The sequence below is a fragment of the Alexandromys fortis genome, unplaced genomic scaffold, assembly GCF_014885135.2.
Source record: "Alexandromys fortis isolate MF-2015 unplaced genomic scaffold, M_Fortis_MF-2015_v1.1 scaffold_9, whole genome shotgun sequence".
NCBI classification, from domain to species: Eukaryota; Metazoa; Chordata; class Mammalia; order Rodentia; family Cricetidae; genus Alexandromys; species Alexandromys fortis.
Window position 1 is genome coordinate 16,850,066 of NW_026067892.1, and position 24,323 is coordinate 16,874,388.

The 24,323-nt window shown below is 41.8% G+C and overlaps 2 protein-coding genes and 1 pseudogene across 2 annotated transcripts in view; 2 read left to right on the forward strand and 1 right to left on the reverse strand.

Annotated features, from left to right (window-relative positions):
• The window catches only part of Ctnna3 (catenin alpha 3), a 1,282,010-nt gene that overhangs the window by 758,305 nt on the left and 499,382 nt on the right, over positions 1–24,323 (reverse strand). The window lies entirely within an intron of this gene.
• Lrrtm3 (leucine rich repeat transmembrane neuronal 3) overlaps positions 1–24,323 on the forward strand; it is a 171,863-nt gene that overhangs the window by 7,805 nt on the left and 139,735 nt on the right. The gene's annotated exons all lie outside the window — the stretch shown is intronic.
• Positions 11,045–11,421, forward strand: LOC126500047 (cytochrome c, somatic-like; annotated as a pseudogene).

Below are 24,323 nucleotides of genomic sequence, written 5' to 3' on the forward strand. Positions count from 1 at the left end.
AGAAGCTTTGAAGCCTCAAGCCAGAACCCCTTTACCTTTGCTAATAACTATGACCATTGGAAACCAAGACAGTTTTTTAAAAGGGGGTATATAGCTAGATTTCTTTTATTATTTTTATTTCTGCAAATTAAATAATTAATCAAAGAAAGGCCACAATCCCAGTTCTCTCTCCACCATCAGAGGCTGGTCATCTCTTCAAGTATGTGGTTAGTGAAAGGGATTCCTAAACTCTTACCATTTAAGTTAACATGAACTTTCTCTTTGCTAGCTGAGTTCCTGTGATATGGCTAGGGAACAGAGAGAGATTTAAAAAATGTGAACTGGTTTACTTTCCTAGAGTGGCAGGTGAACGTTCCTGGGTTAGCGCTCCAGATCTTGCAAGGAGCACCCAGGATCAGAAACAAAGGGATGTCTGGTCACAGCGAAAGACCAATCAGAGACCATCTCTGTTACAACTACAACCTAAAGGCAGGGACTCTATGAGCAGTATGGCCTATCTCGGGGGTGAGGGGGAACAGAGACCATTCTGTCTGTCCTGCCCAGCAAGTTCTGAAAGAGAAATCAATCACTTCCTGAGAATTCTCTGTGTTTTCTTATTATTTTCCAGGGTCCCCCCAAGGACACTCTTTGCTTTTGTCGTTCACTCTTAGCTTGCTGCTCCTTTTGTGTGAAAGAGCCCACTGTTCTGACATCACGTGCACACAAAACTTGGTTTCGGCATATGAATCGTTCTCCTAAAGAGAGCACCGGTTATCCAGTAGAGGATGCATTTACCTTAAATATTATATAACTGTTACATATGGAAGCCAAATGGCCCTTCCCTCTTTCTCTACATCCTGCTCAACACCTCTACAGGGCTTTCTGATTTTCAGTGGGAGAAAAGTGAGAAGATACAAGTGAATTACGAGCCTCACAAACACTGAAGCTCTTTGCCTCCCCAGGCAACTAACTCAAAACCAGGAATAAGGGACTTTAGGTGTAGAAGGCGTCAGCTGTATTTCATCAGCTAACAGCATCAATAACCAGGATTTTGTTTTCTTAGGAAGGAAAAGTGGGGTTTGGGGCTTACATATTGAACAATAAAGCAACTTCTGCATACATTCAGCAAAGGCAATTTCTGCCAAAGATTCATTATTTCTTCTATTTTTCCATCAAAAAGCATAGGGCTTTGTTTAAATATAAATCCTTACTCAGCGTTCTTGTTGCTGCAGTTTATTGGCCAACTGGGAAGACCCTTCTGGCAGTGGGTGTGGGAAGCTAAATATTAGCATCCTGTGGATTTTGTGGCTCCATCTGACTGTTTCACTTACAATTTTCCTTGCCGTTAATATTGATCTCTCACGCGTTCTGTTTCTACCTGGTATGCCATTAATCAGAATGTCAGCAAGAGCGTTAAAGAGACCTGCATATATTCTACGCTATTGGACAAAGGCAGTAGCCTTAAAGGCTCATAGAGATGATAGGATTACAGCAGCGAAAGCTACACTCCAACCATGATAACAGCTGCAACACAAACAATGCTCTCTGAGGTCAGTGTTGATCTAGAGAAAGGCTTTGTCCACCTTGCACAACAATTTAAAGTGCAAAGTATGACTGTTTTGTTTGTGGACTGCCTTATGCCCTTGGGGAGTCAAAGCAACATCTGTAGCTTGGGAATTAAATAGAGGACTTTTTAAATGTTTGATATGGCAGAAGCCATATTGGAAATGTATTTTGCCATCCACCAAGCTTGTCATTTGGTAGAAGGTGATGCTAAAAGGTCCATATCATATAAATGTATCTTACACTTGTTCTACTTTATAGCTTTTCCTTATGGTAACCCCCCCCCCCCATCGCATTCAAACAGGGCATTATAACCCAAGTTATACACCTTCACCTCTCGGTACGTGATTTCCAGGGGCTTGTACATGGTCTTTCTGACCGCTAACTAAATGTTAATCTGCCAGTCTTGCATTCTTCCCAGCCTCTGGCGTTCACTCCATCCTGTTCGCGTTATGAAAGGGCAGCGTGCACTTAGTCCTTTTATTATTTTTTATAGGGAGGATTGAGTAGTAAAATGTAAAATTCTACATATACTTTTATGGGCTCTCCTCTGCTCGTTTTTATGGTCTAATACACGCTGATGTGTAGGGTCTTTATTAGTTTATACTAAAATGCAAAGCCATCAGGGTAGCTGTAAATTAAAAAGGAAAGTTCTTGGTGGATATTTATGCTAGTCTACAGACTCTTATCATGTAATTCACTTCAAACGTAACCCCAGTGATGGGCATTCTGGATCTAGCCCTCTTGACGACTGACCTGGCCTCCAGGGTTGTCACTGGAATCCTTCATCCGAGTCTCGCGTTCCTCCCCCTTCCCCACCTTAGAGGGGTTTCCGTTTTTTTGTCTGTGTCACAGCTGAAATGTTCGAGAGCCTGGGCTCTTGTCTCCGTGCACCCTAGAGTCAGGTGTGGCATATCTACCCTCTGTCTTCTAGACCGCCCTGGGTTTCCCTATTTAAAAAGATCATCTGTGCCATCTACACTGAAATCCCTCCCCGAGTAGGTCCACACGCCTGACTAAATGTCTCGTCCCAGATCCGGAGCAAATACGCCATCCAAGGATCCAAAAAGACGAACTCCAGTCTTAGCTAAAGGTAGGAAGGTATGTGCCAAGAGTAGCCATGCGCTGGATGGCTAAAGAAAGGTTTGAGGAAGATACTTCACAGAGGAAATGGGTTTACAGACATTCCTTTTCAATCATCCCTCAGAGATGCCTCCTCCTGTCTTCTCAACGGGAGAACCCAGGGCAGGATAAATTATCAGTCCTTACCCATAGAGCCATGTTTGAGAGATTCACTCATTGGATTACCATGTTATGCCTTCCCTCCACCCCACCCCCCTCCCGGAAGAGGTTTCTTGGAACACGGGCTACTGAGCCTTCAACAGCTCCTTCGAAATCTTGTTCTGACACATAATAACTATGTGGCTGTGACTTTCAGCTTCTTTGTTTAAAAATATGTATAAAAAGATTGCAAAAAACATCATGGGACAGTCGCAGAAGGACCAAAAGTCAGCATGTTTTTAAAAATATGTTTATGTGCTTTTTTTTCTACTGTGTATTACTTGACTGGATAATTAAAAGATAGTACTCCAGGATGATTTAAAAAAAAAAAAAAAAAAGCCCAGCACAGACTTGACACATAATCAGGACTCCCTCCTTTCTTCATGTTCTTTAATATCTAAGCATACTCGGGCAACTTAATAGTCATATCCCAACATAGTTTTAATTGGAATGAGATTTCCTTTAAATTCAGAACTCTCCACCTTCATGTTGGGACCTTTCCCCACCTCTGACCCAAGCTGGTTCTTGAAGCATTGTGTGCTTTGCTACTCCTGTGCTCCTGCTCATGAGCTGAACGTTCCCCTGTGAGAAACGCCTTTCCTCCTTCTCAGGTCCCCATCATCTCAGCCCTTTTAGGACACAGCCAACTTCTACTTACTCCACACCCCTTCCGGTCTCACTGTCCCCTGTTCTCTGTACTTTAAACCTGTAACAGAAACCATGTCACAGACTGCTTGAGTTCTTAAAGTGTTTGCAAATATTCTGAGCAAACAGATCTTCTTTTCTTAATTCTTGCAGTGTTTGTTGGTGCAGATTTTTCTGGCCACTGTGCTAAAGCACTATTACAAACAACTCAGAACAAATACCAGTTCTTTGGAAGATTAATTGCATCAGTATTATAATTATTTTATATATAATAAACACAGGTGTACAATATATTATATATGAGATATATCCTATTCTGCTGCATATAATATTCCATTTTATCACTGGGGCACTCAGTTGTAAAATTGTTCCTATAATGGGGATGATCAGACAGTGGCTTTTCTTTAAGATAGTTCTCAGGACTTTGACAGTTTTCCACAGTATTTGAGAGTGAAAAACAGCATTTAAAAACTCGAGGAATAGTATTTTATTTTAATTACCCCACTTTGTTTTAGTGGAGGCGGGGTTCCTGACTTCTCTTGGACAACCTGTTCCTGGAGCATGTCCTCTGGTCTTGAGTTTAGATGGCTCTTTATCTAGGTCTTTGTGTAGCTCCTGCTTTGGGCTCATCCTGAGTCCTCACCTCTCTTCCCATTCAAAGGGGGAGCTCTACCTCCCCCCAGGGGCTAGGCTGCAGGGTCTCAACTCTCTGATCACACCTGTTTCCAAAGAACTATACAGCTGGAGGTACCAAAGCTTACAGCCCTGTGGTGGTGCTCATCATTGTCTTCATCTCAGAAAAAAAATCAACTGTGCAGAAAGCATGCGAATCACATGGGATCCAAGGCCTGCACTTGGCTTCATCCTCTCCATTTGTCCCTGACTCCCTCCTGAATCTCTTCTTTCTCCACATTAGGTGTTTTCCTGCTTGTCTCTCCATCCAACCCTATTTATGAGCTTAGCTACACAACTCGAACCTGGACCTTTAGATCCTAATAAAAGCGAAACAGTAACAATGTTTAAAGTCTTAGAAAACCAATAATTAAAATGATACAGTCTAATAATTTACTGAAATAGAAAGCAAAATATTCTATTTGTATTCAAGATCTTTGAGGCTCTAAATGAAAAACTGTAATTTTGTAAATTGCAGCTTAATTCAGAGTAGAAACTACATTCTCCCTATTCTATGTTAAGCCACGTTTGAGTTATGGCTTGTAAGACGGGATAGACCTATAGGCTTTTATTTTCCATGTGAGGTGATACTCAGGTTCGGGACTGTGGTAAAAGTTGCCGTCAACAGAACGGATTGATCTTAGGGACACTTTGAGACATCTGTAATGGGAAGGTGGTAATGAAACCTTTATTCATAAACACGTATGGCCGTAAAAATCTCCAAGAGCCCCACAGCGTGTTTTCTTGCCACGGTCTACCTGTAATTCCAAGCTAAACTAATTTAAAATCTTCCAATACAAGCTTCACTCTGCCTGTCTTGTCCTGTCCATCTGAAGGTTCTAGTGCAATCACCTCATCCTTTTAAGTCCATGTCTCTCTTGCTTCAGACAGTCCCAGTGTCTCCATTATTATTGTATTCAATTCTTAAAAACTTTTGCAACCATATTAAAGAAGAGGAAGGATAGGAATGGATGGATTTTAAATCCATTTTTATTTTCAGTAATAAACTATCCTGGGACTAACTCAGTCAGGTAGAGGGCCCCTGAGCAGCCTGAGTGATGCAAAACATTGTGCTGGATTTTGCATTAATCTCCTTCCAATGTAATGATTTTGCATGAAATATCTGAAAGCAATATAATGAAAGAAGGAGGTGCTTAACTAACCTGTAGCCAGTCATAGAGGCAAAAAATATTCTGGAAACACTCAGCAGGTTTCTAGGGGAGGCCCTCAAATAATATCCCAGCGATGAGATCTGTACACACATCTTTAACCACAACTATGTCCTCATAGTCAACTCAGTTTTAAGATATAACAATACACTGTGCAAAAATAAAAAATGGAAATGGTTAGATGAATCCCATTTTGTTGGCTGAGCTCACCGTGGCCCGCTGATGAGTTTAAGGAAAGAGAAGAAGCCCTGTCTGGTTTCCCGTTCCTTTTTCAAATGTTCCCAAGTGAAGATGCCATCTCTGGGGACATGACAGAATGACTTGGGCCCCTAACTGTTGCTGTGTGCCCCAGGGATAACATGAATGCTACCGCAGCCATGTTTTAGCACCAAGTGCTGTAAAGAATGCAACCAAGCTTGCTCCTGGGTTTTAGGGTTCACTAAGCCTTTCTCCACCTGTAATTTAAGGGGAAAGGAGAGAAAACAAAAAAAGCCCCGAACTCTTCACAAGCATGGAGGAAAGACCGTTTAAGAAAAAGAAGTCCTCTGTGTGTGCGGGGAGGTGCTTCACGAGGCAGACAGCTACACCACAGTGGAGACATTTCCTCAGCTGATTCAGTTCATTAAAATGCACAGTTACAATGGGCTTCCTTGGAGCCCGCAGCTGAATGGCCGGAGTTCCCATTTTACTCCAATGTCACCCAGAACGTGATGAGGCAACAGACTGCCCAACGCAATTCAGCCCGCTAAAGCCCAGCACTGGAAACACCAAGTGCATTTCTCAGGCACATTTTAAAAGATGCTAACATGATTTATGACAGAAGGGGGAGAAGTCATTTGCAGGCAGGCACCAGCAGGAGAATATCCTAGCTTGCTCTAGGGGTAGTTTTATGTACGATTCACAGATAAATCTGAAGGGTGGGGGTCCACTCTGAATGCAAGGATCCTCACCTCTTTACTTCCACATGTGTGGAATTTGAATCTGATAACCAGCCTCCATCGGCTGCGGGGATTTATGAGTTCTATGGAAACTCAAAGGCCACAAAAGCGATTTGTCAAATAAACTGCAGAATACAGTATCAGTCTGCAAGGCTCATTTGCAGACCTCAAGATGAGCCGGGGAGTGGGGGGGGGGGGGATGGCAACAGCTGCAGCCTTGACTGCACTGGCCCTGCCAGCCAGAATTCAAGCTGAGTGAGTCAGAGCATGGCTCAAAGAGGGGGCTGGCGAGGGAAATCAAGAGGGGAAAAGAATTAAAAAGACAGAAGTGGATTTTATATGCAAGTGCTTCTGAAATCAGCCCATCGGTATTTGCAGAGTCACCATCGCACAGACGAGACCTGTAGACATTTAAAGGTACACCGATCAAATCACTGCCCAGAAGAGTTGCTTTTATTCCCTGGTGTTGCAGAGAGCTGAAGTCAAGCCCAGCTTTGGGTTCGGTTAGGCTAATGACATAGTAAGGCAACTGTTTGGTCATCTGGAAGATACCACTTCACAACCCAAGATAATTCTGAGGATAAACAGAGATAAATTTAGCATGTGGGCTCAGCAGGTGTTAAGTGAAACCTTTGCCCGCTCTCACCGGGTGTTCACACGTAACAGCAAGCTGATTTGAGTGACAAAGTGGAAGGCCTGATTTAAACACTTAGTTGCCAGTTCAGCAATCTGCCATGATGACTAAATGTCCCTGGGGTTCGCTGATCAGTCATCACCTCCACCCTGAGAGGTGTCTTCCAACAACTTGAAAGCGCCCTGCAAACGCACGTTAATAGATTCCTTAATCTGTGGTAGTTTTGCTTAGCACCAAAGAAAGACCCTAAAGCTGGTGTGGTTTCTACTCAGGTACCATCTCCACTTAATCAGCATCACCGGAGAAACTTCCTCCCTCTCTCATCCTTCTGACCCCCCCCATAGAGCTTCACCCTCATGCTGTCTTTTTCTGCAGCCCAAGTCCCATCTACTGTCAATTGTGTCCAAAATCATTGACATGCGGCCATTTTCCCCAAACTCACTGTTCTTTCTACTAACATAAGTCAAATGGCTGGGAGAATTTACCACCTAGTTGACTATTTTTTAATTACATTTGTGTCTGTGTCTGTGTGTACATGTGCGTGTGCATCCATGCATGTATGTATATATGTGGAGGTCAGAGGACAGTTTGCAGTAATCAGTTCTCCCCTTCCATCACGTCAGTTTCCAGGATCATGCTCAGGTTGCTGTGTCTGTCAGCAAGCACCTTCGTTGTTGCCAGCAAGTACCCATTACTGAATCATCTCCTCAGCACTTCAAAAGTAAATGGTTGTTGCTGATTTCTGCCATAAAACCAATGTAGGCATTTGGAGAGACACACCGCAATATTAATATTTAAAGTTTGCAAGCTCGGTGTGAGATGATGACTATATTGTGCAAGAGCAAACTCTCGAAAGACGTCTGCAGTGGTTAGTGTTAATTGTTATCTAGACGATTGGAAATCATATGAGAGACGGGCCTTTCTGTACCTGTGGGAGAGTTACATCGATTGCCTTAATTGGGTGGGAAGATTCACCTGGTATGGGAGTACCATTCCCTATCTGGGATCCGGGAGTGTAGAAATGAAATAGGCTCTAAGCAACATCACGCATACATCCCTCTCCTATGTCTTCATTAAGAACATGTTATGACAAGTTCCTTCAGGTATCTACTTCCATACCACAATGTACTCTCTTGAACTGTGAACTAAAATAAACCCTCTGTCCCTTGAGTTGTTTTTGTTACAGTACATGCCACAGCAAAAACAAAACAAAAACTAAGGCACAATGCAAACGAATTCCGTTTGGCATCTATTGAGCCCCCTTCTATACGTCAGCAGAGGCATGGAATTTCATTTCTCCTCAAGGCAAATAAAATGTAACAGAGGTCAACGAATATTTGAAACTTGGAACCCAAACTGCTAGACAAAGTCCCAGAGTTATTTGTCTATTTGAAAATTCATGTCATCGAGCAGCACCAAGCTCCCCTCTCTACAGAGAAAAAGCTGGTGTGTGTCCTGCAGTGGAGACATATACTAACTAATTCATATTCAGAGAAGAACAGAGACGGGAAGAGCTACAAGAGTTCCTAAACAACACAAGATCTGTGAATTGGTATATACTGAATACAGATCTCAGAGAGCTGTTCTGTGGATTCATTAGTTAATTAGTTACTTAATGACTATGAAGTGTTAAGTCTTATATTAGATGTTTCTTTACACTTTAGCACATGTGTGAGAGAAATTATTCTGAAATTAGAAACTGACTATACCATTCAAGCATATTGAATCTGTTCATAGTATTCTTCAGGGGTCTTTCTCATTCTGAGTATTTTTTCCCCCCAGACACCTCCTAGAAAGTCTGTCTAGACCCCAACCCTCTCGCATCTAGTTTTCAGTACTGGCAATAGCTTTCAGTTTCCACTCAGCATAGCCCTGACCAGTCCTAAAGAGAAAGATGCTATCTAACGATAATGCAGCATCAAGGGACTTTGACATAAAACATAGTGTTAGTGCAGCTTTGTACATCCGGGGATAACGAATCCTCTGAGAGGAATCAGGAAAGAGAAGTTTCCTTTCCATTGCTGGGATGAAGTACCCAGACAGAAAGGCTCCATTTGGCTTATAGTTCCAGGTTATAGTCAGCCACTGAAGAAAAGTCAGCTGACTGGTTGTAGTCCATCCACAGTCAAGGGCACAGAGTAATGAATTCATGTATACGTGGGAATGCTCAGCTCACCTTCTTTTCATCCAGTCCAGGGCCTACAAGGTGAACCTGCACCACCCATATTTAATGTGGTTCTTCCCTCTTCATTTAACACAATTCAGGAGATCCCCTCGCAGGCCTGTCACCCTAATCTAGCCAATTCTGTTTTGAGCCTCCTTTCCCCAACTAATTCTAGAGTTAGTCAAACCAGTGGTCAAAACCAACCATCTCTGGAAACAATTGAAACCCAAAGGTGACAATGTTCCTCTCTGGCAATAGTATAATCAGCTTGTCTCCTCATGGTGGGAAGTTGAGAAATGGTAACAGTGATGTCATCGGCTTGTTGTTGGTGTTCTAATTTGTGGGAGGCATTTCTATAGTTTTAAAAAGAGAGGGGCACGCTTACTTTTCATGCACTGTTTGGTAGATAACTGAGCACAATGGTGTTTTCTGTCCCTGGGGCATGGAACAACCTTTCCATGATCCTCAGCCCCTTGTGTTTCCAGCTACTACCTCATCTCCAGGGGTCAATGAATTTCAGTATTTTATAGAAACAGAATTATAAAGCGGCACCCTTGTGTGACTCCAAACCTCTTCCTGGCTCAACATTATGTTTTTATAGATACTGGTGAGAGTAGTTGTAGATCTATATACGTTTTTCTTATCTCTCTCTTTCCCCTCCTCCCTATCTACCCATATGCCATAAAATTAATCACTTCCTTATTCAAAGAAATAGTCTTATTCACTATGCTGCTGTTGCTGTCTGCACTACTACATTTATATATGTAGATAAACATCCCATCTTATGTATTTCACAGCATGGGTACCTCAGAATTTACTAGAGACAAATTCCTCTGGTTTATTCATCCTTTTACACTAGTAAATAGAATACGATCAAAGAATACATTTTCCCCCAAAATCTGACTATGTACAGTCTACTTTAAGGAAAACACTGAGCTTTTTTTTTTTTTTTTAATTTATACTTGTTCTTTTTTTTCCATCCTCAAATCCTCCACCTGGGTTAATCTGCCCAGCACAGTTCTTTGTCTCAGGCTTTAAACTTTTAGAAGAGTTTCTAAGAGTCAGATATATATTTTAAAATCAGGTAAAGCACTTCACAGAAAGTGTTAATGCCTAAATCATTAGTTCACCAAGGCCAGGCCCCAGGACAGCATGGAACACAGAGGACCAATTACTCTCTGATTACTCTCTAATGAGGCCCTTGTAGAGCTGTCTTTATTGATGCGCTATGAGGTCCCTCTACACCAAAGGACTCTGAGAAACAGATCGCTAACATTCAAGGCTTTCTTTACAATTAGAGGATTGTGAAATTATTTTATGATGTCACAAAACACTCCTTGTATAAAGACCAATAGAGAAAAAGAGTTCTACTTCTAAATAACTTTATCATTATTTTTCATGCAGGTGATCTTGCCCTTCAGTCTCCTCTTGCCCCACTCCCTGCCTCCCTATTAAAAAGGTTAAGCATAATCAGACAAACAATTTTAGTAAGTGTTTAATACCTTAAAATTTGTGGTTTGGGTCTATTTTCCTCACTCTTGGTTTTAACTGCTTTTTCTTTTTTTTTTTTCTTTGAAGTTCTTTTTTTATTGATTTTTATTGAGCTCTACATTTTTCTCTGCTTCCCTCCCTGCTCCTCCTCTTCCCCCGTCAACCCTTCCCCAAGGTCCCCATGCTCCCAATTTTCTAAGATTTTGTCTTTTTCTACTTCCCATGTAGATTAGATCTATGTAAGTTTCTCTTAATGTCCTCATTGTTGTCTAAGTTTTCTGGGATTGTGGTTTATAGGCTGTTTTTCTTTGCTTTGTATTTAAAAGACACCTATGAGTGAGTACATGTGATATTGTCTTTCTGTGTCTGGGTTACCTCACTCAAAATAATCTTTTCTAGCTCCATCCATTTGCCTGCAAAATTCAATATGTCATTATTTTTTTCTGCTGTGTAGTACTTCATTGTGTAAATGTACCACATTTTCTTTTGAGCAACAAGTGGATTAAAAATGGTTGATGTTGAGAGAGACAAGAAGATTTTTGTTAAGAGGTGTGCCCAGTGCCCCACTATAGAAAAGGGACACAAGCACAAGACTGGACCAAATCCCCAGGTCTGTTTAGGCAGAAGACAGGGAGAGCACTGGATTCTTTTACACAGACAGCAACAAGAGTAAGGGCATCACCTGGACAGGAGATACCTTGAGGCAGTATTTGTAGAATCCCAGGAAGAGCATCCTTGGAACAACAACAAAATGATCTTCACCAAAATTAAGAAGAAAGGGTAGACCTAAAAACTTATCTTCAAAAGGCTGTTAATGAACAACATCACTGCCTTATTTATTATGAAGCAAATGTGTCATGGCTTTTAATGTGTACCATAGTATAATTCGTACACTGGAATTCAGATCGTGAATAGTGAACAATGTTTTTGTTAGACAGTTCTAATTTAAGTAAAATCGACTTGTAGTAAAGTGGGTATTTTTTTTAATAACAAAAAAAATGGTCCTAAAGAATTTAGACAGGATATGGACTGATTCAATAAAATATCCTATCTCTTAAAGGAAGATCTCTGTCACTGTCATTAGGTCGAGCCACCAAACTGACGTCATGTCATAGATATGGGGTCTTACACAGCTGCTGAACTGTGGGCCGTGGCTTGCAGAACTGATGATCTAGGCCTTAACACTTCGCATGGAGCATATTATCTCAATAAGAGAAAGATGTATGAGCACTCTGTGCGACAGCGCCTCAGAGAAAGTCTTTAAAAACTATGCTTAATGTATTGACAAAGATATATTTTATTAAGCAAAGTGGACAGAAAGAATGTCCAGCAAATGGGTAGATCAAGGGCAGACAGGGATGTCAGCATAGAAGTGCATTGTCGAGAAAAGAGAAGGCTCACTGTGTTTGTTTCATGTCACTTAGTGAATATAGACCTATTTTTGTTTCCCTAGGCTCTCAATTAGAGCTCTACTGAGGAAAAGTTAATTAATGCATTATTTACCTATTTTTTTGTGAAAATTTCATACAACATGACTTCTTTCTTTCTGATAGCTCTATCTACAGGAAGAATGGCATCTAAGTAAAGAGGGGTTCCACCCTTGCCTGCTAATACATATATAAAGCAGTCACCTAAGTGCATGAAGGTAGAAATACCAAGTATTAGTAATCAACTAACTGTCTTCATTCTGACAGTCCGTCTTACTATGATATTTAAGCACACCAATTCTCAGAAACCCAGCGATGATTCATAAATCCTCCTGCAAAGCCGTCTGGTCATATAGCGAAATGGCCAGTTCCATGAAATCCCCGGGAGTGCGTATCGAGTGTCTCTGAATGAAGCTCTGCATCGCATTTTAGATCAAAGCAGCAATCAACAATTCAGATGCATTGAAGTGGTGACGCTTTTGTTTTGCTACTAAAGCTACTTGACTGACACTGAGAAAAGTGCATAGTAGGTCCTGTAAACATATGATTAAATTTATTATCAATGATTAAGATAAGCATTTATTATCCTCATGATTATAAGTATAACATTATATAGTCAGACTCATATGTTTTTGTTTATCAAATTTATCTGATGAGGTTGGAGAATGACGAAGTGGTTAAAATGCCCGATGCTCTTTCAGAGGACCCAGGCTCAGTTCTCAGCATCATATTGTTTGACTTATAACCAGTAATAAGTTCAGCTCTAGATATATGTATCTAAAATACACATATTGAGAAACTGCTACTGGGAGAGCTCCATGGCAACCATTCCCTTAAGAAAAACCCTGAAAACAAATATAAAAATTAAGATCTATCATATTGACAATGTGAGTTCAGCTCAGACGGTCATGATAAACCTACTAAAACACTGTGTGTAATTCAAATGCCTCTACTACAGAAAACTTGAAGTCAGTCTGCTTATAGTTGGTGAAATGACGGCAGACTCACAGATGCCAGCAAGCCCAGCTTTGCGAGACCTGTGTGTCCAGTGTACACACAGATTCATATTTGCCTCCAATGCTCCGTAGTCCTAACAATGCATGTCAATGGGAATGCATACTATTTAAAATACAAAATGTAAAAGCATTTTACAAGAGTTCTGGCTGGTTCAGAATCATGGGAGCAAAGCCAGGTGGCAAGGTGGGTTTGGTCCAGTGACTCAGTTCCTCCCGAGGCCCTCTTGTACCCTGATAATCCAACAAAACCACAACCAGCCGGTATTTGCCTTCTGCCACTCTATCATCCAACTCACACATTCTTCTTCTACTTAGAAAACTCCCTTTTGTCCAGTGCATTTTATGTTTTTCTGACCAAATTTCGGGCTTTTCTGAGCAATTTTCTGGCTAGTCTAGTTGGAAGTATTTCTTCTTGCCACCTCAGTCGCTGTTGTACATTATTACCACTTTATTTCTATCTCCACCACCATTTTCTAAAACTCTTGCTGTATTTTCTTCTACGCACTTATTATCTGCATTACTGAGGAATTTTACAGAGAAGAAATGTCTTATCCATATTTTTCTCTGTCTCAAACATGGTTTCATATCCATTCTGAGTGGCATACTAGCCTGGAGGTAGGAACTGTGAGAAAAGTTTTTCTTGACATATTCCTCACCACCTCTTTGGATAAATGAAAAAGGGTAAACTGAGGCACAGAAACTTCCAGTTATATACTCAAGATCATAGAGCTCTAAATGCAGAAGGGATGGAATAGGCAAGAGTTTCCCGTTCCGGAAGCCCTTCATTGCCTGCCCCGTGCCACTAATCATTAAATACAGTGTTTGAGGTTCTTGGAATGCAGCACTCCCCCTCTGCATTGAGAATCTTTCATGCCATAGCAGTAAGGGATCTGTAGGGCAGAGAGAGGCGGGGAGCTGGGTGTATATGGGGAGGCTCTACTTAGTTGTCCTGACAAAGCTGTTTACGTTCCTCAGAGTCCATCTTCAGGTCCAATCCTTAATCCACAGTGAACCTTGATTTTCAATGGACAGAGGTCACTGCAGGGAGTCAACTGGGCCCTTGAAGAACCTGTTTCTTTGCCCCTCCTTCCCGGTCCATGGCATTCTGTAGCGCAGAGCAATGCAGGAGGCAAGTCCATTCTTCCCAGCATGCTGAGTCCAGCCCCCTACTCCTGGTGTTTCTAATCACAAGACAGGGACAGAAATAACTTCAGCCACCAGTGGAGGCCTGCACAGTGGCTGCCACACAGCTACAAAGAGGCAGAGGCTCCAAAGTGAAAGGAATATTTATATAATTGGCACTAGGGAAGAGACACAGCCTCCCACACCTCAGAGTTCTGAAGCTTTGAAAAGAGACAGATGTCACTTTAAAAAAAAAATCCTAAACTACGGAGACACTACCTTCCAGCAGCTCATGAGGAAGTACATGAGAGTCTTATCTATTATCTCCAGCAACCAGGAGGTAAATAGTTTCTGAGATCCAAGTGTAGATGGGTGCATAGAGTACACATAGTGTTTTCCATTTGCTAACAAGGTCTAGAGAAGTTCTGTGCAGCACAGGGTAACTGAGCGCAGCCTCAGCAACCTGAGCCACAATTTCTCTGCTTCTCTGTTCTCTCTGTGGCCATTTAATTGCTTTCTTGTATTGCAGTTTATCTTTTTGTCATGTTGCTTGGTTCTTGAGGGTTACATTGTGTAGAGTCAGGTTTGATCTGACACCAATGTAAGAGGATTTATTCTCAATGTAGAGAGTTCCTTCCAGGGAGCACAGATCTCCTACCCCCTCCCCACACACACCCACACCAAATTAGTTGTTCTTGTAGCTACAACATAGAGAAGAGCCATGACCAGTAAAATGAGAATTTTTCAGCAAGGACACAGCTCGACACAGATGTTTCTCTGGGTGGTTCTGGCTGGCTCAGCCCTCCTCTTCCCCAAGGTCAACTGTTTCTCTTTAAGAAATCTCTGAGCCTCTTGATAATATGTGAGTTATCAAATCCTCTGGCTCAAAATTATGATTTTTGAGAGTTCGGGATAGATTGCGCACTCATTAAAGTCCAATATCCATTCATTCAATGTGCATTTTAAACCAAAATAGAAGAGACTCTCTCAAGGTTAACTATCTCATACATCACCCAGCCATTCATAAATGATGAAACAGTGGCATCTTACTCTCTGGTGGGAATGTCCTCAATAGGGCTTGGAAAGTTAGCTCATTGGATTAAGAGTGGGGAGACTCAGTTGCTAAGAATGTCTGCTACACAAGCATGCGGTCCTGAGCTTGGATCCCAGCTCCAACATTAGAAAGTCAGGAGTAGTTTGACAGATGCCTGTAATCCCAAGGCAGTGGGAAGCAAGGACAAGAGGACTGGTGATGCTTGCTGGCCACTAGCTTAGCTCCAGGTTCAGTGAGAGACCTTGTCTTGGGGAAACACAGAAGATCGCAATACAGGTGGACACTAAATGCCCTTTGGTCTCTGTATACAAATACACACATACCTGTATACACATGTGCTAATATACCACACATACTACACACACACACACCTTATTCATATACATGTGTACATAAACAAACGAGATTATAAGGAGAATGAAATGGCCTCGGTCAATTTTTACTACCTAGCAGTCAAATAATAAACATTATTGAGTGGTTTGTTAAAAGTTTTTTATGATAAGCATGGCCAAGAGATGTAAATGTGAGCTTAATATAAAAATGAAGATGAAAAACCTGGGCAGTGGTGCACGCCTTTAATCTCAGCGCTCTGGAGGCAGAGGCAGGTAGATCTCTATGAGTCTGAGGCCAGCCTTTTCTACAGTAGCTAGTTCCAGGGCATGCTCCAAAGCTACAGAGAAGCCCTCTCTCGAAAAACCAGAAGAACCAGAAGAGGAAGGAGGAGGAGTAGAAGAAGGAGGAGGAGGAGGAAGACAAGGAGGAGGAGGAGGAAGAGAAAGAGAAGAAGAGGAGGAGGAGGGGGAGGAGGAGGAAGGAGAAGAAGAAGAAGAAGAAGAAGAAGAAGAAGAAGAAGAAGAAGAAGAAGAAGAAGAAGAAGAAGAAGAAGAAGAATGCTCCTCCTGTGAAATCATAACAAAATGCTAAATATTGAGTAATATCCTAATACATAATATAATATAGTAATGATCTGTGACATGGCAAAACTGCTGTTACTGAAAAATTATGTGGGATGGATTCTGCAGGATAAACCAAGGAGCTACATGGGGGATTCTGAAGGTGTATGGAAGACAGGATGGACAGGAAGAGGGCGGAGTAAAGATATCACTTAAGGAAAATAAAGCATAATGGAAGTTCACCACCACATACTATCTTTAAAGAAAGGAAAACTAATAGAAGTTCAGTTATCTCCCCACTGTGGTGTGTGTGTGTGTGTGTGTGTGTGTGTGTGTGTGTGTGTGTAAGAATATATTACTTGTGTGGTAATTGGTATCAGCAAAGATAAATGAATTAATTCTAGGCTGATACTGTAAAAACTCCAGTGAATTCAGGATTTCTCTGCAAATTTAAAATAGAATCTATTGTTGCAGTGGCGCCATTGTTAGGGCCGGCACCTCTTCTGCTTGGTCAGTGCACATCACCAACTATCTAAATATTTTGAGACTGGCTCAGTTATAATTAACTATATAATTTCAACAGATGACTGATACACAGTCAGATCTTATCCGTGTTAGCTAGCTTTGAGTTTATAACCATCAGAAGAGACAGAAGAGAAAGGCATTTCAAACGTTGGTGTACTGTGAAATACTTCCACAGAAGCATACATACTTCTACAGAGTTTTCAAGAGCTTGGAGCCATTGATATAATTCTCACTGAACTTCATCAGCTGAAGAAAACAGAACTCACTCAGAAACTGCTCCAGATATGCAGAGAAAAATAATAGGCAAAGCCTAAGAAAAGTCCCCATTCCCATTTGCTCTGTTATGTGTATATGTGCTTTTTATGTGGATGATGGGGACTTGAACTAAGGTCCTAGTGTCTGCACAGCAAGAGCTCTTCCCCACTGAGCCACTTCCCGGGAGTCTGACTGGTATTGTTCAAAGACAACCTGGACTCACTTTTATTTCACTCCTCCGACAAACTGACAGCTCCTCTTCTCAAGATCTGTCTGACTTTTCCATGAACAACCCAGATTAATCCATAACATCTTTTTTTCCCATCACAAGGAAGTAATAGTTATTAAGAGGGAAATCACAAATTGTCTTTCAACGTCTTCTCACCAACAATCCAAGCTATTAAAAACAAAAACTGTCCCCTAATGGCTCCCTGCCAGTCATCTGAAATGAGAGTTGAAAATGCATGAATCAAGGAGATTTATTTTCAGATCTCGCAGATTTTGATCAGATGCTGCTGACTACATTCTCCCTGCGTTTTCCCAACAAAGCTTAAGTCATCCCATCTTCCTCCCAAATGACACTCACTGCTCTCTGAGGATAGCTATGGCACAGATTTGTTTATTCAAAGATACATTCCCTTGTAAAACAACACATGAAATTAAAATGCAGCTTGGGGAATCTCATATTTCCTATAAGGTAATTTCCTCATCAAAACTTACAACTATAAATTAATGTCCTCTGGATTATACTTCTGACATGTAGAGATGGTCTTGAGATGATGTTAGGCCATGAGTTATATGTTCAAGCATTTCTCTAACGTATTTATAGCCTTTATTTAGTGTCACTAAAGTGACACCATGACAGGGTCCAGGGAAGGATCGCTGTGACCTTGTACAAGTACATGAACCATGGCAAGCCTGCCTGTCCTCAACCTCAAAGACACAGTAATAATACAGCTGAGCTCAGAGGTTGTTCAGAATGTCATGGGAATTTGGGATATAAAAGTGTTTAAAACAAGGGCAGTGCATAGTCACTGTGCCCAATGTCCTTTCTGGAGACAGATAGAAAGAAGAGAAATGTTATATAATAACATATACATACCATAATCCCTAGTGTAAAATGCTGGCTGCGAATGAAGTGGACTTCAGTCTTACGCAAACATGAAGGCTTGACTGAAAATAGATTATCAAAGGATAAACTTAAAAATAACGTTGTTATTGGTGCATCTCCGTACCTGCTTTTAATGATTTTGGTTTAATTGTGTGCTGATGGGCAGGCACGCAACTGTGAATAATGCGAATCATGCTGCAATTAATTAATGCAGAATTACGTTTACCCCAAGTTTACTTTATGTCTATTTAAGTCAAGGCATTGCTCACAGATGCTATGATGTCAGTGCTGACCCCTATGAGCAAACCACATGCTCATAAGTATATATTTATATGTAAATATATAAATAACATAAAATTGGTCTTAGCTTAAAGTAGGTCACATTGTTAACAGAAGAAATTATAGTGCAATGACATATCTGTGGCTAACATTTAATTTCAGACAGATTTAAACTAAAATCCAGGCGCTTACACTTCTGGTGCTTTCAACTATTGTTCTGTTGGCTTACTTACTGTGTGTGTGTGTGTGTGTGTGTGTGTGTGTGTGTGTGTGCGCGCGCGCGTGCGCGCGCACGCGCGCGCGTACAACCTACAGGCTGAATACAAGGGCTCACACATGTCTCTTAAAATTTTGTTTTATGGCCAGGCAGTGGTGGCGCATGTCTTTAATTCCAGCACTCAGGAGGCAGAGACAGGCAGATCTCAGTAAGTTTGAGTCCAGCTTGGTCCACAAGAGCTAGTTCCAGGACTGGCTCCAAAGCTACAGAGAAACACTGCCTCAAAAAAAAATGTTTTGAATTATTCAATGTCTTACAAAAGATGATTATTAAAGGCTTTTGGTTAACAATTAGGACTAGCACTCAGGAGTATGAGTCTGACCTAAGCATTGTCTTCTACAAGCAGTATAATTTTTTTTATGGTTACCTTGTATGAAATAAGCCATAAACTCTAATTCAAATAGAAGAAAGTATTAAGAAAATGGATGTGTATGAGCTTTGAAGGAAATAGGAGCATGTGGATTATATAATGTTATCGAGGTCCTTCCAAATTCCCATCTCATGCATGGTAAGCAAAACTTAAATATGATATTTCTCCTTGCCTCTGAAACAAACACGTCTTTTAAATGTCTTTATTTAGTCTTCATCACCTCATTCTACCCCTCAAAACTACCCACTTTTATTCTGAATTACGTATGAGAGATGGCAAGTAAACAGATGTTGGACATACAGATCATCGGCAGAGAACAGAAATCAGTTATGATTAGGTACATACCCCTCCATAACATCTTGATCACTGATTATTCTGTATGTGTCGAGTCCAGACAGCAAGGTGGACATGTGATATCTTAATTTCACAGTCACATTTATTGTAAGTGATAAAATGTTCTCCAGAAGAAAATCAAATGCAATGAAGTCACCCTGTATTAAGGTATGCACCTGGGAAGCTGGGGAAGTGAGGAGGTAGGCAGGTGTCTCCTTGACTTCAAAGCCATCCCAAGATTTCCCATGATCTCTTTCAGTGTCTGACAGATAACAGATACTCTAGAAATGCTGGTGTTAGTAGGGGCATGGATGGATAAAAGGATGGATGCATGGATGCATGCATGCGTGTATGCATGAATGAATAGATGAATAGAAAAGTAGATGGATGCATGCATGGATTGAATGTATTTATGTGCATGCTTTATGTATGTATGTAGGAATATATAATTGGGTTGGTGGATGAATGTATAACTGAAGACCTCTGATAACTAGCCTGTAAGAGCAAAATGGAGGCCACCTGGCTAGGCTCTATGCTAAGCTGCAGCTCAACCTTCATTCTCTCTTCTCTTCTACAGTTTGAAGACCCTAGATTATCAAAGTTCTTAACTTCTAGTATGAATATCACCTTCTCACTATCGTTTCTACCCCCCTCAGTGAGAAAGTTGCCTTCCCAGAACCAACTTCATTTTACCTCCACCACTAAGAGCTGATTAGGGAGTTTCTCTTTCAGGTTAGCAGTTCTAGACAAGAGCCCATGCCATACAGGCATCCTAAAGCTCAGATCATCTGAAAGGATTCTGTAGCTACTGCCCCAAAGAGAAGATCCAGAACCATGCATTTACTTGATCTTTTTGTGTGTTACACAGGGCACCTGACAGGGAAAGAAGAGCTTTCTTATTTGCCAGCTTTTGTCCTTGCTGCATGCCAAGGGCTGCAGACTTCCCTATTTGTCTTATTTCAAAATGACAATGGGCTGGCCAGGGTGTATCTCATGTAACTCTGGGACGTACTTTTATAAACCAATCTCAGAAAATACTTCTGAAGCTGCTGAAGCTTGAGGACCACTGATCTAGAGTTTGGGGGGCCTTGAAAGGCCCTGGAAATTCTTCTCAGTGAAGGATATTTTTCTGCTTAGCCAGGATCAGATAAACTGGATTTTAAAGACCGGAGAAGCACTGTGTGTTGTCTCTTTTGCAGCACAAACCTCACAAAACCAACTACTACCTATATTTGAATATCTGGCAGAATTGGAACTCAAAGACTCACTTGTTGAACTTCAGGGTTTCTATTCTTTATCAAGGAGAGGGCAGATTTGGCAACAGCTAGGAAGAGTTGTCATCTTCCCTGCAAGTGAAGTGTGCTTCACAGGAAGTCAACAACAGTCAGTCAACAAGCACAATGCTGTCGTTTTGGAGGAGAGCTCCTCTTGTTATTTTCACCCATTGCTCTCTTCTGTGCAGGGCGAAATCTCAGGGTGCTGCCTGGGCTTAAAATAAATGCATCTTTATTTTGCCAAAGTGATGAATAAACTGCCTTTCCCTAAACTCAGCCATGGCATGGCACTCTCCAGAAAGAACCTGGAAAATGAAGCCAGTGGCAGGGCCTATGGTGTCCATGGTCCTGTTTCCTCCGCTCCCTTAGGAGAACAGCTGGGGGACCATCCTTTCCGAAATGGTGAAGCCATGTTAAAAGACTTGAAAGGAGATGGTTGAAAGGCAGCCAGGAGTCCCTAAGGGGTATGCTTCAGGGAAAGAAGTGCAGTAGGAAGAATGGCAGACTGTCATAGAATTTTCAGGAAATATACAATGTGGACAGAAGGCACAATGCTAACTAGCATGTGAAGATGAAATTTATGAAATATATATTTGATCATATAACACCAGACATACTAGTACCTGGTGAGTAGGGAAGACTAAACAGAGAGATCCCTTCAGTAGTCCATGAAGATGTTTTATCACTTCCGTTATGGTCGGTAGAACCCCAACTTTATCTCCCTTCTCTCCCTAATACAAGGATGTACCCAATAGACTATTTTAAGAAAACGTAACCTTTCAGTATAGGATGAAAACGTGAGAGACGGGCAGACATGTTGAGGAAGGGAATGTATCCATCTGATTTCTGGATAACGGACTGATGCTGAAGGAATATGTTTACAGCGTTCCCCCCATCTTGGGTGGAGTGGAGAGGGAATTAAATGGGGTAGGGAGTCTCAGCTGTCAGTCACAGCACAAACGGAAATGAGAACCTGTCCCTGTTTGGATTCAGCAGGAAGCAGGATGGTATAATCAATCCCAGAGGATGTCTCCAAACAGGTACAACAGCAAGGCTCCTCATAAGTGGGTCAAGAACTAAGGTGAGGCAAATAGGATGAGGAGACATTTCGGGGACAGTCAGCAATGGCAGGATGTCACCACCCCATGAACAAGAAAGACCAGGAGCAAAAGAACCAGAACTAGCAAAGAAGGCAGCCTCTGCTGGTCTATGCGTGGGGGAAGCCGGGAAAAGAACCTGCCTTCTTTCTCCTTCTGCTCTCTAAAACTGTGCGCCTCGTCTACTGACAAACCCAACAAGAGGTAGCAACTGGGCATGAGACCTCCAAAGCAAACCACAAAGCTAAGGTACCCTGGAACAGGTGTGTGGCAAAAGGAGGGGACTGTAGGTTAGAAGGACTAGAGCCAGGCTTGTGCATGTGGCCATGTAATTGTAATCATATATTTTTGCTGGTAGAAGCTTCTGGAAGGTTCCAACTGAGCAGAATGATCTCATGGTTTTTTCATCTCAGTATCATTTATGCCAACTGGCTTAAACAGAAAGGAAGTAAATAGACATTCTAATTGGCCCTGTTGATTTGTTTGAAATAAGCACATTCAGCAACTTTGATTTTTTTTGTTTCCTTCTGTTTTTATTTTACAAAATGATAGGTCATTTTGTCTCCACCTGCTCTCTTGTAAGAAAAGCTTCCTGTGACCAAGGTCATGTAGAAAAGCTCCTATTAATAGACAGTAGGCTTAAGCCTAGGCTCTAAAAGATTGAGCTTTCGGTGCCGCAGTTCTAGCCTGGTAGAAAAATAAAACAACAAAAAAAATGGCCTATCACATCGATTATTGACAATGTCATCATCACGAATATACAGCAGAGTACAGAGCTGGTCTGCTCCCTGAGCCAGAGAACACAAGAAGCAAGTGAACGAATCCTGCCGTTTTATTAAATACTTTGAGAAAACAAAAGACAGAGCAAGCTTTGCTTGGCCAGAACCAGAAAATAATCCCTAGGGTCAACAACACATGTTTATGTCTGGGCACTGGAGCTGACACTCACCAAAGAATGCTCTCTTCTCTGCTACCAACCTGTGAGTCTCAAAATCACACTTCTGGGGATGCTTCAGACAAGGGTGCCCAAACACCCTTGGGAGCTAAGGAATTGAGACGAGCAGAGTTAATGTGTTTATTTATAAGACACCCGAAGGAAAACGACAGAAACTTTTGCAAGGTTCTTACCTGGGACAGGCATCGCTTGATTTGTCTGGAGAATTAAGCTTCTATGTGGGGGCAAGGAAAAGGTGAACGTGGAGTACCTTCTCCCCCCAGACCTTCAGCAGGCTCTTGTCTCTTAATTATTCATAGCATCCCTTGCACAGGTCCCACAAAGAGGATGCTGAGAAATGAAGCAGAATGACCACGGCGCCTGCTGCTGTTGCCCCTACAGACTCAGGGCCCGGTCGCAGTGCACAAGTCGGCTTGCTGTCCTGACGCAGGGGATCCGTCACTCTGATCATCTTTTGTTTTCTTCAAAATGCCGTTTTCTGTGTAGAATTCAACATTCCCCAATTTCAGGAGTAATGCTTCCATTTGTGGTGACTAGGGGGTTTCTTCCAAAGCTCCGCACCACCTGGATTGATGATTAGGAAAATCTCGGAGCTAGAAGCCAAGGTGGGGTTTCTATTCTGACTCCCACCCGAACTTCATGCTCAGTAGGTATGAAATCATCCCCAAATGCATTTATTTTATAAACAGACATTAACATTACCACTCTTCTTTGTGGCACTTGAGTCAAATTCACAGAAAGGTTGAGCCCCCAGTCCCCAGCAGCTCTGTCTCAGGTTATTTCCACAGATTTAACCCCTCCAGATCATTTAGAAAGCTTAGTAGTTAAAATGGTTAAGTGGAGAGGTTAATATCATTAGAATTTCCTATAGCTACTTGCAGGCTTACCATTCTGTAATCGTGCTGGTCCCAAGGCTCAGGTTCCAATCACAACACAATTAAACTAACTTTTCTCTCCTCCAGTCTCCAAATTCTCAAGCTTGCCCTAATTTCTAGTGAAACTTTGTCTCCTGTTTTTAACCTTTCTATCCAGCTTGAAACGAAAGTGGATCAGCTCTTTTCTGCCGCTCACATACTGTTCTGTGCGCTTCCTTAGGCCCATCGTCATCCGCCAAACCTGATACATCCCCCATCTTAGATAAGCCTGCTGGGTCTACACCCATGTCTCAGTGTCTCAAACCACCTGTCGAGGCTCATAGTCCCTCTCTACACTGAGTGTCACATTCTCTCCCTTGAAGTTGCTTCAAGCCTAAAGACAGGAATGGTGGCTTCCTGGGATCACTCCATGGGTCTTTGGAAACCATTTTTTTTTTCCATGTCCAGCCACCACTGTTCTCTTCTCTCTCTCTCTCCTCTCCCCGTTTCTTCTCTTCCCCTCCCCCTCTCTCTGTGCAGACAGCTGTACTTCCCAGTAAAGGGATTACAATCAAACCATTTTCATAATGAAAATGTTTAAATTTTAAAGCACAGCAGCTCGTTTCTGGATCGATTGCAGCAGCATAAGAAACGGTCACAGATCTTTCACAGAAATCATGGCGTTTCTGCATTTCCATATCACTTCCAAGTCAGTTCCATTTTGATTTATGTGCTTCCCTGCCAATCTAGCTGTTGGGCCAGATGTTGTATGAAAAATACCAACTTCGTCTGATTGGATTGTCCAATCTGTTCCATTTGAAACCAGGCAGTAGAACAGAAGTGGCTAAGAACTTGGGAAAGTTTTAGGGCACGGCAGTAATTGCTAAAGGAGAAGCTCTTCCCTCGGATAATATGCAGCTTGAGAGTACACATCAATCGTTCAGA